The 15,230-nt window shown below is 43.9% G+C and overlaps 1 protein-coding gene across 2 annotated transcripts in view; it reads left to right on the top strand.

Annotated features, from left to right (window-relative positions):
- Positions 1–6,893: 6,893 nt before the first annotated feature.
- NCOA7 (nuclear receptor coactivator 7) overlaps positions 6,894–15,230 on the top strand; it is a 78,156-nt gene continuing 69,819 nt past the window's right edge. For both annotated transcript variants that reach the window (XM_030944725.1, XM_030944723.1), the window contains exon 1: positions 6,894–6,956. The gene's annotated coding sequence lies outside the window, so the exon portion shown is untranslated. The remainder of the gene's footprint in view (positions 6,957–15,230) is intronic.

The following is a 15,230-nucleotide window of genomic DNA, read 5'->3' as shown; positions in this document are numbered from 1 at the left end:
GCCTTACTTCGTTCTTTCCACTTCTTTGTAAAGAAGCAATGACAAAGGAAACTTCCCGTCGACTTTCGACCCCTTGCGCCGCTGCTTTTTCTTTGTGCTCCCATTTTCCAGGCAGTACCAAGTCCTGGAAGCAGCTACATGTGGAGAAGGACGTTGTATTCCACTCCACGGAAGTGAATAGCGGCGGCAGGCTGGGGAAGAGAGGGGGCCGCTCAGGCGAGGCTGGTGAAGGGCCCTGGCCGTGGGCGGGAGGCGGGATGGTGGCTGGGGAGCGGGCAGGACGGAGCCTCGGGCGGGAAGGAGCGGCCAGCCCGGCGGTGCCGCAGCGGGAGCGGGGGCGGTTCCGACAGCGCCAGAGGCAAGAGCTGCGCGGCCGTGGTAGGGCCGGGGGGGCTCGCAGGAGGGCGCCGGCCGCCGCCAGATCTCCGTCTCTTCTTCCGCCAGCGCTCTTCCCGCCGCCTCCAACAGGAGCGGGCTTCGCGCGGTTGTTTTCCCTCATTTCGCGTTGCTTTTACAAGCCGGTCGTGACACCGTCGTCTCTGTACGCGGTGTCGCTGTCACGGCTGCAGGCGGGGCCCCTTCAGCCGAGCGCTCTGCACCGCACATCCCGGCGGCGGCTGCCGGGAGCGGAGGAACGTGGCGCTTCCCTCCGCGCCGGCCTGGTCGCTGCGCGGGCAGGCTGTGGGAACAGCTCAGCTTGTCCGGGTTCGGTGCTAGGCCTGCAGGGAAAAGCGGCTTCAAAGGCCTCTCTAAGGTGGGAGCTAGTGGCTCCACAGAGGGGATCGAGGTCGGTGTTTGCTGATCTTGCTCTGCCGCTGCCTCCTCACACGATAGGTATTAATTTGTGACCTTGGTTTTTTTTGTAAGGTCTGTGTGAGAGGAATGAAAGCGGCCAGTGCTGTGGATGACCTCTGTGTGAAAGCTCTTTCCTCTGGCATGTTGTTTTCATGAGCACAGAAGATCTGGGAGCTGTACTAGCAAAAATAATATTCCCTATTTAGGCAGTGTCCAACGATACAGGAGGGTTGGCTTTGCCCGAGCAAATTTCGCTAGTTCTCAAGCCCTTTGTCTCTAAAATGCAAAAATCTTTCTGTGTTAAGATAGATAAGCTTCAGACTGTGTGCTTGTCAACTGTGCAAATATGCATTAGCTGATCTTCAAAAGCTTTAGAGTCTGAAAACAAACTTAAGGGGATAATTTTCTTCTGGGAGAAGCAAAGGAGGTTGAAGGTGTTTGATTTCCATCTCATCAGCATCCCTGTTAAGCTGATGGTTCATTTCATCACAAAACATTTACTGTAGCAGTCTAGAACAAAATGTGCGTCTTGATTGTGATGAAGTTTTCTTTGGTCTAAATTCATCAATTTTACTGCGCAGTGAGAGAGATAACAAAATATGAGGTAAAAATCAGGCCCTCTTAGATATGATCTAATGTCTTATATATGCAGGAACAGCTTTTCACATGTAGGATTGACAGCATCCCCTTTGGTAAGACAAAGGCATTTCAAGCCTTGAGGAGCCAAAGCTGTGTTGGGCTGGAGACTGAGGTATCACTGTGGCCTGAGGCCACTTCACAGAGGTGGGTCTGCTTAGCTGAGACAGGTCAGCTGGTAATCTGTGCCCAGGGTTGAAGAGAAAGGCAAAGTGGGACCTAGTTTCCTACAGAGTGGAACCTGCCAGGAACACCAGCCAGATACTGAGGTGGTTATACTGCAGAAACTGAGCTAGCCTTAAGAGTTGTATACTCCACTAAGTTCACAGTGTTGTGTTCAAAAGCATAGGCTTCTCCACTCTGTGTGCATCTCAGGTGGGTTTTGGAGGGGTACGTACTTCTGTGGCTGTGATGTTAGCAGCACTGCAGACAGCTAGGCTAGAACAAGGCTAGGCCCACAGCAGCTGCATTGGCAGGATTGAAGATATATGTTACAGAACGGTCATTGCCACCCTTAAGAGTGTCTCTGTTATGTGACACCACAGAGCAAGGCAGGGGTGAGCCCCTTGGTTCCTAGGGTGCCTCAATGATGGAGACAAAATACTCCCCCTGACTATTTCAGAAAAGTAGCTGAGCCTATGAAAAATGTGATCTTATGCCAATGGCAGGGTGGGCAAATGTGTTTTGTCCATGCCCTAGGTAGCTGCTAGATGTAGAAGCAAAGCAATCCTGCTCTGTTGTGCTTGACAGTTAGCAAATCGCTTTCCAAATGAGTAATATATCTTACTAAATTTCTCTTGAGCAGTGGAAGGGTTGTTAATTACAGCCACAGGAGCAATGAAAAGTAAGGTGTGTACAAGAGAAATTTACTGAAATAGCAAATCTTTTCCTTGATGTTAACCTCAGAGGTGAGGGATGACCACTAGACCATCAGGAAAATAGCACTGAGAGTCATATGCTGCCTAGTTATTTTTAGAAATGGCTTTCTTTGCTGTAGAAGTCATGTGCACTGACAAAAGATTGTGCCTCTCTGGCTTCCTGTGTCCAATAGAGAAGTGCATCAGTGAAACTGACAGCGATTCAGCCTCCTGCCAGCACAGAAGCAGCCAGTGCCTGTGCCTGCATCCCTGAGATGGTAGCTGGAGAAGAATGATCTTCCCAAAGGCACCAGGAAAGGAATGTCAGAGGCCAGTGTTTCTTTTCACCTAACGCTGGTGTGCCTGTGAAACTGAGTGAGTAGCATTCAGTGTTAGAGGTACTGGAGCACGGCTGTCACAGTTTGGTAAATAAGGCTGAATTTGGGAACCTGAAAAATCAGAGCAATTCCTTTAAATGCAAGCTGTACAGCAGTGTGCAATTAACTTGTCTGTTCCATGTGAATACATTACATATTATTATTACTTTAATTTGACACGCTGATTGATGTGTGACAGTAGGCTTACAATGTAAAAATAAGTAAGAATAACATCAAAGTAATATGCTTAAGTTATGGAAAGTATATAATTTGAGTATGTATGTAATATATAATGGTAAGTACAAATTTTCTTTAGTACCTGTGGTACATGCTTCAGCTACAGTGAAAACCACTGATCTGCACAGAAACTGCGTTTATCAGTCCTCTCTTTCCTCAACTGTGTGTTTCATGTGCAAAGTCTTGGTATCAGATTTTCTTCTGTAAGTTCGCCTGACTTGTAATTTTACATCATCCCAGTTTCAAGGAAGTGGAAAGAAGAAGGAAGGAAGAGATTATGCACAGTCTTTTGCTATGTTTAATTTCCATGTATGGTCAGATTGGTGACCTAACTGTTGGATTATAATTTTCTAGGGGAAATTGTACTTTGTACTTATTATATCTGTTTTAACCGCAGTAGTGTTTTGATGGAAATAAAGTGAGGAAAACCTGAAGAGGCGTTGTCCAGACGTCGCAGCTGGTGTGGTACTCCCAGCTCCAAGAGCAGATTCCAGGCTGTGCGGTGACTGCTCCCTGTGCCTGCATTGTGGCGCTCGCCGCGCCAGGGGACGCGACGCGGGGACGGGCAGCGCCACGGCTCGGGGCCAGCAGGGCTCGGCAGTTCCACTCCTGGGCGATATATTAATGATCCTGAAGAACGAGACGGGGAGCAACAGCAATATTTTACAGTACTTACTTTACAGAAGTACTTTAACACGTTCTTGTATTCTTTTTCTTCAGCTTCCGTTCTTCCCCTGGAGCTACATTTGAAATAGTAAAGCCTGGGCCAGCTTCTTTTCCCTTTTAGCCCATGTTAAAATGCACGTGATTCTGGGGTTTGGGATAAAGTGTGGCGGTGAGTTGCTTCATGCAGTGTCCACTGAGCGACCTTAGTCGAAACAAATAGGACTTTTTTGTCCGCTCCTCTTGTATTGCAGCAAATTCCATTTCTTTTTAGTCTTTCTTTGGTTGAGCATTTCAGGAGCTACTTCTGGTTTGCTCTTCTAGACAGAGAAATAGGTGCACAGAATCAGTTATTAGGGGGAGAACTTCTTATAAAAGTTTCAAGCTATGGTCTCTTTCTCATTTTTTGTAAAACCTGTGGAAAATTTCAATACCTCCGTCACATTGAGTTATATCTAGACAATCAATTCAGAGTTAAAGGGTGAGTTGGGGACTCTGAAAATTCATCATTACATAAACCAAAGAAACCAGGCTAAGAATAGCCCTCAGTGCAGAAGGATCAAGCAGAACCTCAATTATGTATGCATAAAAGTCTGTCTGTATGAAACCTATTTTGTGACTACTTCATGGTGAATAATGGTAGGAGTAATAGGCAAAAACAGAATGGCAGATAATGGAAAAAAAAAGATTGGTGTCACCTTTATTTTTATATCTTTTCAAGACTGGACTTATAACAGTCAAGGTTGTCAGTGTAATTTTTTATGGCAGGTTGTCTTCCTTAAATAAATGAGCTGTAAGCTAACAATTACAGATGTAAAAAAAGAAACAAAAACTACATGAACTACACGAGCAATACAGTATTTTTTCTGCTATTAGTGTAAGCTGATCTGAATGCAGGCCACATAGAGTATGTTTACTGTACCTCTAGCAATTTTTTTCTCTTGAATGTATGCAACTCTGTTAATGTACACTGAAGCAGAAGATCAAAACCCATACAAATGTAGTATTTCAGTATCCCAAATCTGTTCTGTCTTTCATGTGTGGTTATACATGTGTGTTTGTGTGAGAAATATTTTTCTAGGATAAAACTTCACAATTTGGAAGTGATGAAAATAGCAAATTTACATTTTGTCTCCATCAAAATAATGCAAACAGTGATAAAACAAATTTGCCCAATACTGAAAACATGAGCAACTGATTTTTACTGAGCAACATGAATTTAAGATTTTCTCTGGTAAAGATATTCTAAGCATTGGTACCATGAAGACAATGAATCAAATGATGTTAGAGCACTTGTATTCAAATGAATTGGCAAGGAACATGTTGCTATGGGAAAGAGCAAACTATTCAGACTGTCTGCTATCCTCTATACTGCAGTGAGACTAAAACTAAATTTTATTTAAAAGGTGATGTGTGTGTGTCGAATCTACCTATTATCTGCCTATCTCATGTTCATCATCGCAACAGAAAGGCAGGCATTACTGAGTACTTCAGACTCAGTAAAATAAAAGGGTGTGTGGCGTGCCACTCACACAATGACTTCTTCCAGTGACACGAAGTCTGTGGGTTGAGCCACAGGCAATAACCCACAGTGCCATAACCAGAACTTGTACAATGCTTCTGTACCAGTCCTAGCCTGCTTATCCTGCTGCTCTGACAGGAATTTGAGTGATTTCTCCCCCATGCCAGCAGTCTAGAATGTGTATTTGATATGCTCAGGGCAACATAAGTACTATAAAAATGCGTTGTTTCTTTGCTATATGGAGTTCATGCATTGTCTTCACAGAGCTTTCTGCACTGTACAATAGAGGTGACTGTGCTTGGAATGATGATGGACAGCAAACTGGTACATTAGGACAGGGATAGCTTTTCTGAAGCTAAAACAAGCTGTTAGTCACTGTCACTTGTGCAAGTGCAGCTAAGAGATAAATAGAGCTTCCACCACTTTGATGGATAGGGCTTCATAGCTCCTGCAATTTGGCAAAGGAGGTTGGGTAAACAGTACTACTATTCTTTCTCTTTTTTTCCAATTTTGTTACCTAAGCACTGCTAGAAGAGTAACTGAGAGCAGGGCCCCTTTCTTCCGTGTGCTGGTAGAGAACCCTTGCGTCAGTGAAGTCTTTGAGATTTTAACCAAAGTAACTTTGGGTTTCTCCATCTTTTCCTGGGAAATAATAAGATGTACTAACTTCAGTGTGTTACCAGAATGTATCCTTTAAGCAGCAAACTGTGTTTTAAAGAAAATCAGTCCCTTGTAAAAGAAGCTGGTTTGGTAAAAAAAAAAAAAATCATATGGAAACTTCAATTTTAGCTAAAAGTGCAGCAGCAAATTTAGTGGAGGAGTTGAGACAGTTGCTGTTCCAGTAGTGACACTGAGTGGTAGCAAGCATATGCTACAAATAGGATAATGGCAATGGTGGGAGATGGCTGTGTCTGTATTGGAGATGCAGGTCCTGAAAATGACATGTTTTTGAAATGAATCTTCTAAGCAGCTGTTAAATTAAAAAACAAGCCTCTGACAAATCTCTTACTTAAAACTCGTTGGATTCATAACATTATAACTGGTAAAAATATTATTCTTGAAACCCGTTCACCATTTGTTATTTTGACACACTCTTTTAGCATCTCTCTATTATATGTATACTCTTTGCGTCAGCTTTTCATTTATGAAAGATAGGTATCTGCCTATCTTCAGGCTTGGGATTTTGTCTTGCAGAATTTGGAATTTAACGATGTTACCGTGCCTTTGTTAAAATGCCCGAAAGACAATGCCCGAAATCAGTCTTTCAGAGCTGATTACTAACCTAAGGAAGAAAAAAAGAAGCTAGATCTTGTTTAGGCTAGCCACAAACATCTGGAAGGGTTACCTGCAGTTATCTCGGGTAAGGGAGTGGAGTTTCTGGTAAATATAGCGGGTGTTGTTTTCTGGGGATTGGGTGAAGTCTACTGGCGGACAATGTAGAAACAGCGGATGAGGTTTCTAGGCTTTTCAGTTTCCCACGGATCTGAAGGCTTTGGTTAACCTCAATTTCCAAAACTGGCTGTTTTGTTTTTAGCGCCGCCCTTGAGAAAACTGCCATCCAGAGGAAAACCCCGGCGCTTGGGCTTTATAACTCGTAGGACTTCTGGCTCCGCAGACCGCCCCCTTTGCCCAGGACAGGGCTTGAAGCCCTAGGAGCGCGGCCACCGCCCCCGGCCCCGGGGCCGCCGCGATCTGGCGGGGCCCGGGCGGCCGGGCGGGGCCGAGGGGAGGCGGGACCGCCGGGCGGGGCGGAGCGGCGGGGCCGGCGCCGCTGTGGCCGAGCGGAGAGCGGCGGAGGCGGCGGCGGCGGTCCCGCAGAGCGCTCGGGGCGCGGCGCCGGGCCGGGCCCGCCATGCCGCCCGCCCGCAGGTCTGTCTGTCTGTCTGTCTGTGCGCGCCGGGCCGCGGGGCGGGCGGGGCTGCTCGGGCGCGGCCTTGTGCCCCGGCCGGAGGACGCGGAACCCAGCGGGGCGGGGACGGGGCCGGCGCTGTGGGGGAGAGGAGCGCTTTGCCCGCTCGCTGGTGCGCGCAGCCAGCCCGGCGGCGCGGCCCCGAGATGCGGGGCGGCCCCGCGGGCGCGCTGTGTCCGTGCGGGCGCGGCCGGGGGCGCGGGGCGGCTCCGGGGACCTGCCCACCCGCCCCGGGTGCTGCTCCTGGGCACCCGAGGCGTGCTCTGCTGCTGCCGCTACCCAGCCGGTGTAGCCGAGGTGGCATCTTCGAACCTCATTTATTTCCTCCCCCTCAGGGTCTTGGATGAATTACTGGAATGTTCCAGGCTCTCTCTGTATATATTAATTTGTATAGCGTTCTGTTGTCATGATTGCGAAGTGCTGCCGGGTTCCAAAGGTGTGTCAGTAATTGATTTTTGTGTCTTTAATCAGTGCAATGGACTTTCCTCTCTGTCCTTTATCATACACTGCTTCAGAGTTGGTTTACGGGTGGAGTGGCGTACTTGTATCTTGGGTGATGCGTGTGCAGTATCGTGGTGCTAAAGGATGTAGTAACTGTTCATCCCCTGCGTGATGAAATGAGATTATGAACACTTCGACTCAGTAACAGGCTTTTAGTATGTGTTTACTTTACATGCTACAATTACTGTTCTCCCATTAGGTAGTCATACATTTCTTGTATTAATGCGCAGTGGTGGACTTTTAAGATGGGTAGGTGCCCATTAATCGATTATGGTTTGCTTAAAATGCTATGACCCAGCCTAAGGGCCTGTGTTTGTGTGATACTTAAAATGTGTGTTGATGAACTCTGCCAGCTTATTCTATCAGCCAGTGTTTACACAGTATGGAAATAATGATTTCCTGATATTGTTCCATCTGACACTTATGTGTACACACACAGACTTTCAGAAAATTAATGGAGAGGGCAGTAGAAAATGCCAAGAATATATGTATAAGTATGCGTGAATATATACTTTCTGAATGATAATTACTTTATCAGGAATATATTTTTAAATGTAAGCCATGATAAAAAATATGTAAGTTGCCATGCCTTTTAGACTGCCGTCTCTTTCATCTTTTACCTGGAAAATGTCCATAAATATACACAAAATATTTTAAGGACCTAAACAGTCAAGTAATGTTGAGTCTTTGAAGAGTTATATTGAAGTAGATGCTTGTAGCCAAAATGCTGTCTGATGGCTTTCTGTTTTTTGTTGGGTTTTTTTTTTTTAGGTAGTGGATCAAAATCTTGGGCTTGGAGGGAAATTCTGTGTCTTTTGTTGTTTTTATTTTTCCTTGTTCCATATTATGTTATGGAAAATAAACACTTCTGGAATACCTGATTTGTCCAAGTTGTTTATGAGGCAGTCTCTGGGTTTCATTCCTTGGCTTTGCCCAATGCCCTGTTCTTACTGCTGCAGTAGCTACACTCACATTTGGATGTGTCACATCTGCTGCTGAAATGATAAGTGATTTCCTTTGGAGATGAAGTGAGTTAGAATTGATTGGAACAGTCCTTGTCTTATTAGGAATATGGCTTTGTTGCTTTGTGTATCCATGATTTTGGAAGAGAAGGTTGAAATTGGTTGGAGGCTGGCTCTAGTAGATATTTGGCTACCTTATGGTCCTGACTTCAGGGAACAGCTGGCAAATCTCTTTAAGTGTTAATGAGTAAGCCCCTCCATTCAAACGGAAGTGAATTCCCTTAAGAGTGATTTGGATGGGAGGATAACGTGTCTTCGTGTCTTCGGAAAGGTAATTAAAGAAATTGTGGTGATCCTGTGGCTAGTTACTGCAGCCAGAATGAGTCTGCAGTCACCCATTTGGGTGAGTGTTTCAAAGGTGAGAACATAGTGTGAGCCTCTGCAGTGAGATCTGACACAAGAAATTGCTGTTCTAGGCAGCTGGAGTTGCTCACAAACAATAATTGTGGAAATGAAGGACAAAGGGACTTAATTTCCCTTTGCTATCCAGTAGGCGTGAAAGGAAAGTTGGAACATGACCAATGCTGAGAAAAAATGGTAAAGCTCTCTGTCCAGCACCTGGCTTGTGCCCTCTGTGTCTCAGCGGGTGCCCAGTTCAGCAGCAGGCAGTCATGGTCCTTGGCTCATCTGGCAGAAGAAATTCAGTGTCATCACCCAAAAAGCAGCTGACTGATAAATCTCTTCCTCATCATGATAAGCCAAAATAGTCAAAGGGTTTATAGGTGTAGCTTTTGTGTTAGTGAGGTATCCACCTGCTGGTGGAGTTATTGATGTGCCTGCCACAAAGTTGATGGCTTCTCGCTCCCTCTTGGGAGTGATCTGCACCCTCACGGCAGAAGATGTCGAAGTCATGTTGCTGCCACTTCTGCTGTGAGTTTGTCCTGGAGGTTAAGATTGCTTTCCCAAAAAAAGGAAATGTAGTGCTGTATTGGATGAGTGAAGTCAGCAGTTAGAGCGCTCACTCAAGTGACCTCCTTTGACTAGGAAAGAAAGCATAGTAGGAGAAACAAGTCTTCAGTTCTTCTTTCCTTCACCTCCATTTTTTCCTTTTAAAAATCTTACTCCGTTGTCATTTTTCCCTAGCCAGATTTATGAGTTAGTGACAAAATTCACAACAGGCTAGAGGAATTATGTTTCCCTCCCCAAACAAAATGTTTCAGATTGATATATTCAACACATACAGAGGAGTATTTTCTTTTTCTTCCTGCTTTTCTTTGCAAACCCTTCTATTGTAGGTGGAAAGCTGTATGTCTTTGTTCCTGGTCAAAATGTCAGGTGGGCGTGAGTGGTTGTGCTGGTGCTGGAAGTTGTATGTTGGGAACTGTTTGTTCAGTTTTGGGGTGGGCAGCACTCTGCAGCCGTGCATGGGACTGTGGCTGTGTATCTGCAGTGTCTGTGCAGAAGGTCACACTAAGTGCCCACAACCAGGTGCAGTGCTTTGCTCTTAGAATGCTTTGCTCTTGCATCTGTGCTGCTCCCAGTCTCTAACCAAGATGGGAGAAAGGGTACCAGTATTGCAGCTCAGTACCATATAATGTCCTCCTGACCTTCCTGAACTTACCTGGGAATAATGACTTGTCATGGAACCACGAAGGTTCAAACCTTTGAGAAGACTTCTGGATTAGACTTGAATTTGTCCATGTGTAGAGTACTCATCATAGTCTCAGTAAGCCTTTCTTATTGCTGTTTATCATAAGAGGTGAACTGTGCTTTCAGTTGCATGCCTCAGATTCCTGGTGCTGTGTGGCCCAATGCCCCTGTCAGAGCTTGGTGGAGCTGTTCCTGCTCAGTCATTCTATGCCCTGCAGTAGTCCTGAGCAGTAATTAAGCCTTCTCTTTGGTATGCTATGTGTGGAGCCCACCAAGGTGCCATTTCTTCCATGTTGCTGCTTTTCTTATGGCTACTCTGTATGTTTTCAGGGGGCTTTTTCACCATCCTTCTTGAAATGTGGGTTGTATGAGTACCCATGTTTAAGTAATGGTCATATGAAACTGATTTACAGGAGCAGAAAGCATGCAAGCTTAGCAGGAAAATTATACTTGTTTACACAGGCAGGATATGTGTTTATCTTTTGGTTACAATGTCAAAATAGTACTGTTTATGTTTCATTTTGTGTTTGCTTCAGGATTTAAAAGCTTTTTGTTAGAATTATTTCTGGAAAGGAAATTTTCTTATTCTCATCTATTAATGACTGATTTGGGGATCTTCTCACAGTTTCTGAAGATAACTGAGGGTCATTTCCTCAGAATCTCAGATACTGCAGGCAAGGATTGGTTCCAGTGCACCAGATAAAAGAAATCACAGCTTTGTTTTAGAGAAGTTCAGAGTGAGAGCTGTTGCTTCCTTGAACTCAATCCTAGCCTTATCTTAAGAAAAGGTAATGTATTCCCTGACTTATATTTTTCAAATAAATTTAACCTTTTCTAGCAGCACTCTCTCTGTCTGCTGTTACTCCAGTCTATTTTTTTCTGCTTTCTGCCCCACATACCATCCGTCTTATTTTGCAGTTTGTTTTCTTTTTAAGCGTTCTAAGGTAATGCAGTGGATAAAAAAGAAGTATGAATATTCACAAAGCATCACTGCCATTTTGATTCAGACGGGAAGAGGTTTGGATGGCTTTCTGCCAGATCAGGTGATGCTGTGATTGCAGAAAATCCTTGGGTCTGCCTAGGTTGTTACTTTGGAGGAGATGCTGTGTGGAATAACTTGATGTTGTCAGTGGCTTGGCACTGCTTCTGTGCTGTGTCAGTGGGCTTTTGCTGTAGTTAACTGTCCCACAGTTAAGTAGTGCCCCAGTCTGGTGGCAAGGGCTTTATTTTACTCTCAACTTAAGTATCATTTTTAGAATGCTTTTTAAGCAGCTGTAGTGATGCCAAAGACATCGGTGGTTGTGATAAAGCTGGGTTTAATCTGTATGCAGATTTTTGGTAGCTGCAGCAAACTCAGCAAAACTTTGTAGGCCAGAGAGTGTCTTGAGTTCTTCCCTCATGCTTTCTCATGAAGGGTCAGATAATTCAGGAAAGCATTAAAGTGTATAATAATATTACACATGAAGATTTTTTGCATCTTTAGAATTTATATTAAAAGGAAATTCTTCTCTTATATAATCAGTGTTTGACATTTTGTACTCCCTTTTTCCATCCTGGTTGCTGATCAGGCCTTTTGTAGTGAAGCTGCTGAAGACTCCTAAAGGTAGGAGCTGTGGTAACCCATGACATAAAATCTGGTCTATACCTTCTGTCCCAACTCCAAAAACTACTGAAATGCAGGTACTGTGTGGTAGCTATGTCATGTAAGCACTGATATCTTGGTGACAATAGGTGAAGAACCAAGGAGATGAAACTTTTACTTTGTTACGGACCAGTGTGCTGAAATGTGGCCAGGCATTTGGTGACAGATGGACTTTGCCTGTTGTGAGCCAGTCACTTGTGCAGATCTGGCCCAAATGATTAACAGCTGATGAACATGAAAGTCCCTTTGCCACCCAAATATGTGGGGTCAAGTCACAAGCAGCCTGGGTCATCGTCAGGCCAGTTAGGAAACAAATTGAGAACCACAAAGGAATGACAGGAGTGGCTTTCTGCCGGTGCCATGAGTTGTTTTCCAGTTCTCACAGTTAGGTATCCACTGAAGAAATTTCGTTTTGTTTACAGGTAATTTGGTTTTTGGTTTTGTTCTGTGGTATTGGGTTTTATTAGTGTATGGTGCTGGGCAGTGTTGGTTAGGTGTGCCTTTTAGCTAGGGTGAATGGAGGGTAGTGTCACATCAGTGTGCAGAGGCTAGGAAGAACTACGAGTGACATCTGCATTTGTGTCCTGCTGCAGTCATACTTACAGGATGGAAAGGAAAATCTCCTTTGTTGGGCTTGTGCTAATGTGGTTGCTCACATCACACCACATCAAATGTCCATTTCTTTCCTTCTATCAGGAATTGTAAATTCCTTAAAAAGGACCTCTGCTGCTAACTGATGCCTCAGTGGACAAATTTTTAATTTGTGAGTTGTTTGTTTTGAAAACTGGATTCTGTTTTTAGTGCATCATTTCTGTTAGTACAAGTAACACACTGGTAGTCATGAAAAGAGATTAAGAAGATGAAGGTTAGTTTTCTTTTCTCCTGCACTGTTGACACTGTGCACCTGACCCTATTGTGTGAGAAGGAAGTTTCAGTGTTTTGTCAACTAGTTGTGTCCTTTTCTAAGCCCTGTTCTGGTGGTACCCAGTCCCAGGCTGAGCCTGGAATATAATAGGCAGATTTTAGGGGTAGGGGACTAGAGACTGATCTTGAAACCAAAATGGTACAGCAAAACCAAGAGATAATGAATCTTCTACAGGGAGGTTGGAAAGAGCGAGGAAAGTGAACCCTAGGGATGAACCAGACCTTACATACTGGCATGTGTTGGAGGATTCTCCTGGCCTCCGTGTGTGCTGAGCTCTGGGATAACACTGCATCCAGGAGAGCAGTTCTTGGCCCTTCTGCTCACCTAAGAACACAATTGAAGTTGAGTTTGTGGGACGAGCAAGGCAGGTGCATTCATTTCTTTGTTTTCCTCCAGGGAAGCAGATGTAGACTCAGACCTGGCAGAGCAGAGCAATGCTGCTCCTTGCAGAGTGGCACCTGCTCCATTAGGAATGAGCCATGACTGAAGGGTGCGGTGGGTGGTGTGTGAAAATGCAAGCAGAAAGCCAAGGAGGTTTGCAGAAGGAAAGGCGGCGCAGCTGAAGGAGCCACTCGTAGCACCAAACCTGATTTTTAAGGTGCTTCTGAGGAGACATGTATTTCTTTTTACTTGGTAACTGTTGCATGTTCATTTTGTTGTGGACCAGTGTAGGTGTAAAGGGATGTAAAGGCTTCAAGTTACAAAATGCATTTCTTGAGAAAAATTGTCATCCCTTAGTAAATGGTAACAGTCCTTCAAAAGTTTCTCCTCTGATTGTGGGGTTTTTTTGTTTGTTTGTTTGTTTTTTGTGGTTTTTTTTTAATTTTCTTTTTTTGTTTGTTTGCCCTGATTTGGTTGGGGTTTTTTTTGGATCTTGAAGCTTTGTAAAGAAGCAGACTTCCATGGCTGTCACTGGAATCAGAACTTCACTGAGTACAGTTTTCAAATCTTAACTGCTTTGCTGTCAGCATTATATTGCAATTCAAATAAAAAGTTCTACAGTACTGTGTTTTACATCTGTTAAGTTTTGATTTCTTCTTCCTGCAATGTACTGTTTTTTATGAATTCTGTGATGCAAGACCTGTGAATGATTTTCTCACTGAAAGGCTCTCAGATGACAGAATCCCATGTTATAAATTGGAAATTATTTCATCTGCCCTTGAAACATATCTCTCTTCCTGCTTCTTTTCACTTATTTTTTGCCCCTTCTTTTTTCTTCCCTGAGTCCTGCATCTAGATATCTCAGAAAAGTAATTTTGACCTGTGGAAGCTAGACCTGTTCATGACGTTAGCCTGGCCATGTGTTTGGGATTGGATGTATGAGTTTTAATCCTAGTCATAATTATTGGCAAGAATGTGAGAAGATTTATGGTTAAACTTGATGACCTCAAAGGTCTTTATCAGCCTAAATGGTTCTTGATTCTATGAATCTAGCTCTGAGGAAATGCCCTTTTCACAGGTAATGTGTCTGTCCTTTTAACTACAAATCACTAATGCACCCTGGTGGGTCAGGCACAAACTGGTTTTTGTATTATTTTTAAAGTGTAGGTCTTTACCCAGTTTTAACAGATTTTCAAAGACGAATTTTAACACCAAAAATGGGAGGACTGTGGTCCCTCAAAAATAGGTGCTTTAACATGGAAAAAAGCAAGGCCAAATCCAAAACTTGTTAATGCATTTACTAATTTGGCTGGCTTCAACTTGAGAAGGGGCAAGCAATTACATTGATGTAGCTGTAAACAAGAGAATACAAGGTTTTGTTTGAAATGTGAGCAGCTATGTCAGGTATAACCTGGGGTGAACAGAAATTTGGCAGCTTTCATCTTTGGGCCCCATGTTTGCTTAGGTGTCACAAACGTAATCTGGGTGAGTAGTCCCTCTGAATGCCCTTGGTACAGGAGTAGAGAACTCAGAGTCTGTGTTGTGGCACCTGGTTGATGTGGCTGAGATGGATGGCTTTCCTGAAAATGCAACACTGGAGGAATTGAAGCTACTTGTCATTTTTCTGACTTTTTTGGGAGATTCCTCCCCACCCTCCAGCAAAAGGAAATACGTAGCTTCAGAATGCTGAGTTACGTTGTTGATGCTATCAGTATAAGAAGTTTTAATTTTAGTTTCAAAATTAGTCTGTTTTGTTCAACAAGAGAACCTCAGTTCTATAAGAATGTTTAAAACACTTGAGTAATCAAAGTAGAATATATACTGCTACTGCTTTGCCAGAAAACTTCTACACAGCTGTTTTCTATGCAACAGTACTCAAACTTAATTCAGGTGTATTTTAAATTTTTTTGTTGTTTAGTTAAGCCCTGAACCATCTCACTGATTGAATGCGTGCAGAGTTGAGCAAGTAAAAGCCCAGTCAGATATGCTGAAGGAAGGATGGCATATTACAGTTTTGCATGAATCAAGACATTGTTCTATCTTTTCTGTGTACATAGACATAGGTGACTTTACTTACCTGAATAATTTTAAAGAGTTAGCTGTGCACACATTGTTAGAAGACAGAAAAATATAAAGAACTTTTCTGTTTCTGCTTCTGAAGAAGGAAGCAGCT

The sequence above is a fragment of the Camarhynchus parvulus genome, chromosome 3, assembly GCF_901933205.1.
Source record: "Camarhynchus parvulus chromosome 3, STF_HiC, whole genome shotgun sequence".
Lineage (NCBI taxonomy): Eukaryota > Metazoa > Chordata > Aves > Passeriformes > Thraupidae > Camarhynchus > Camarhynchus parvulus.
Note: the sequence above shows the minus strand (reverse complement) of the source record. Positions and strands in the feature narration are given on the sequence as shown.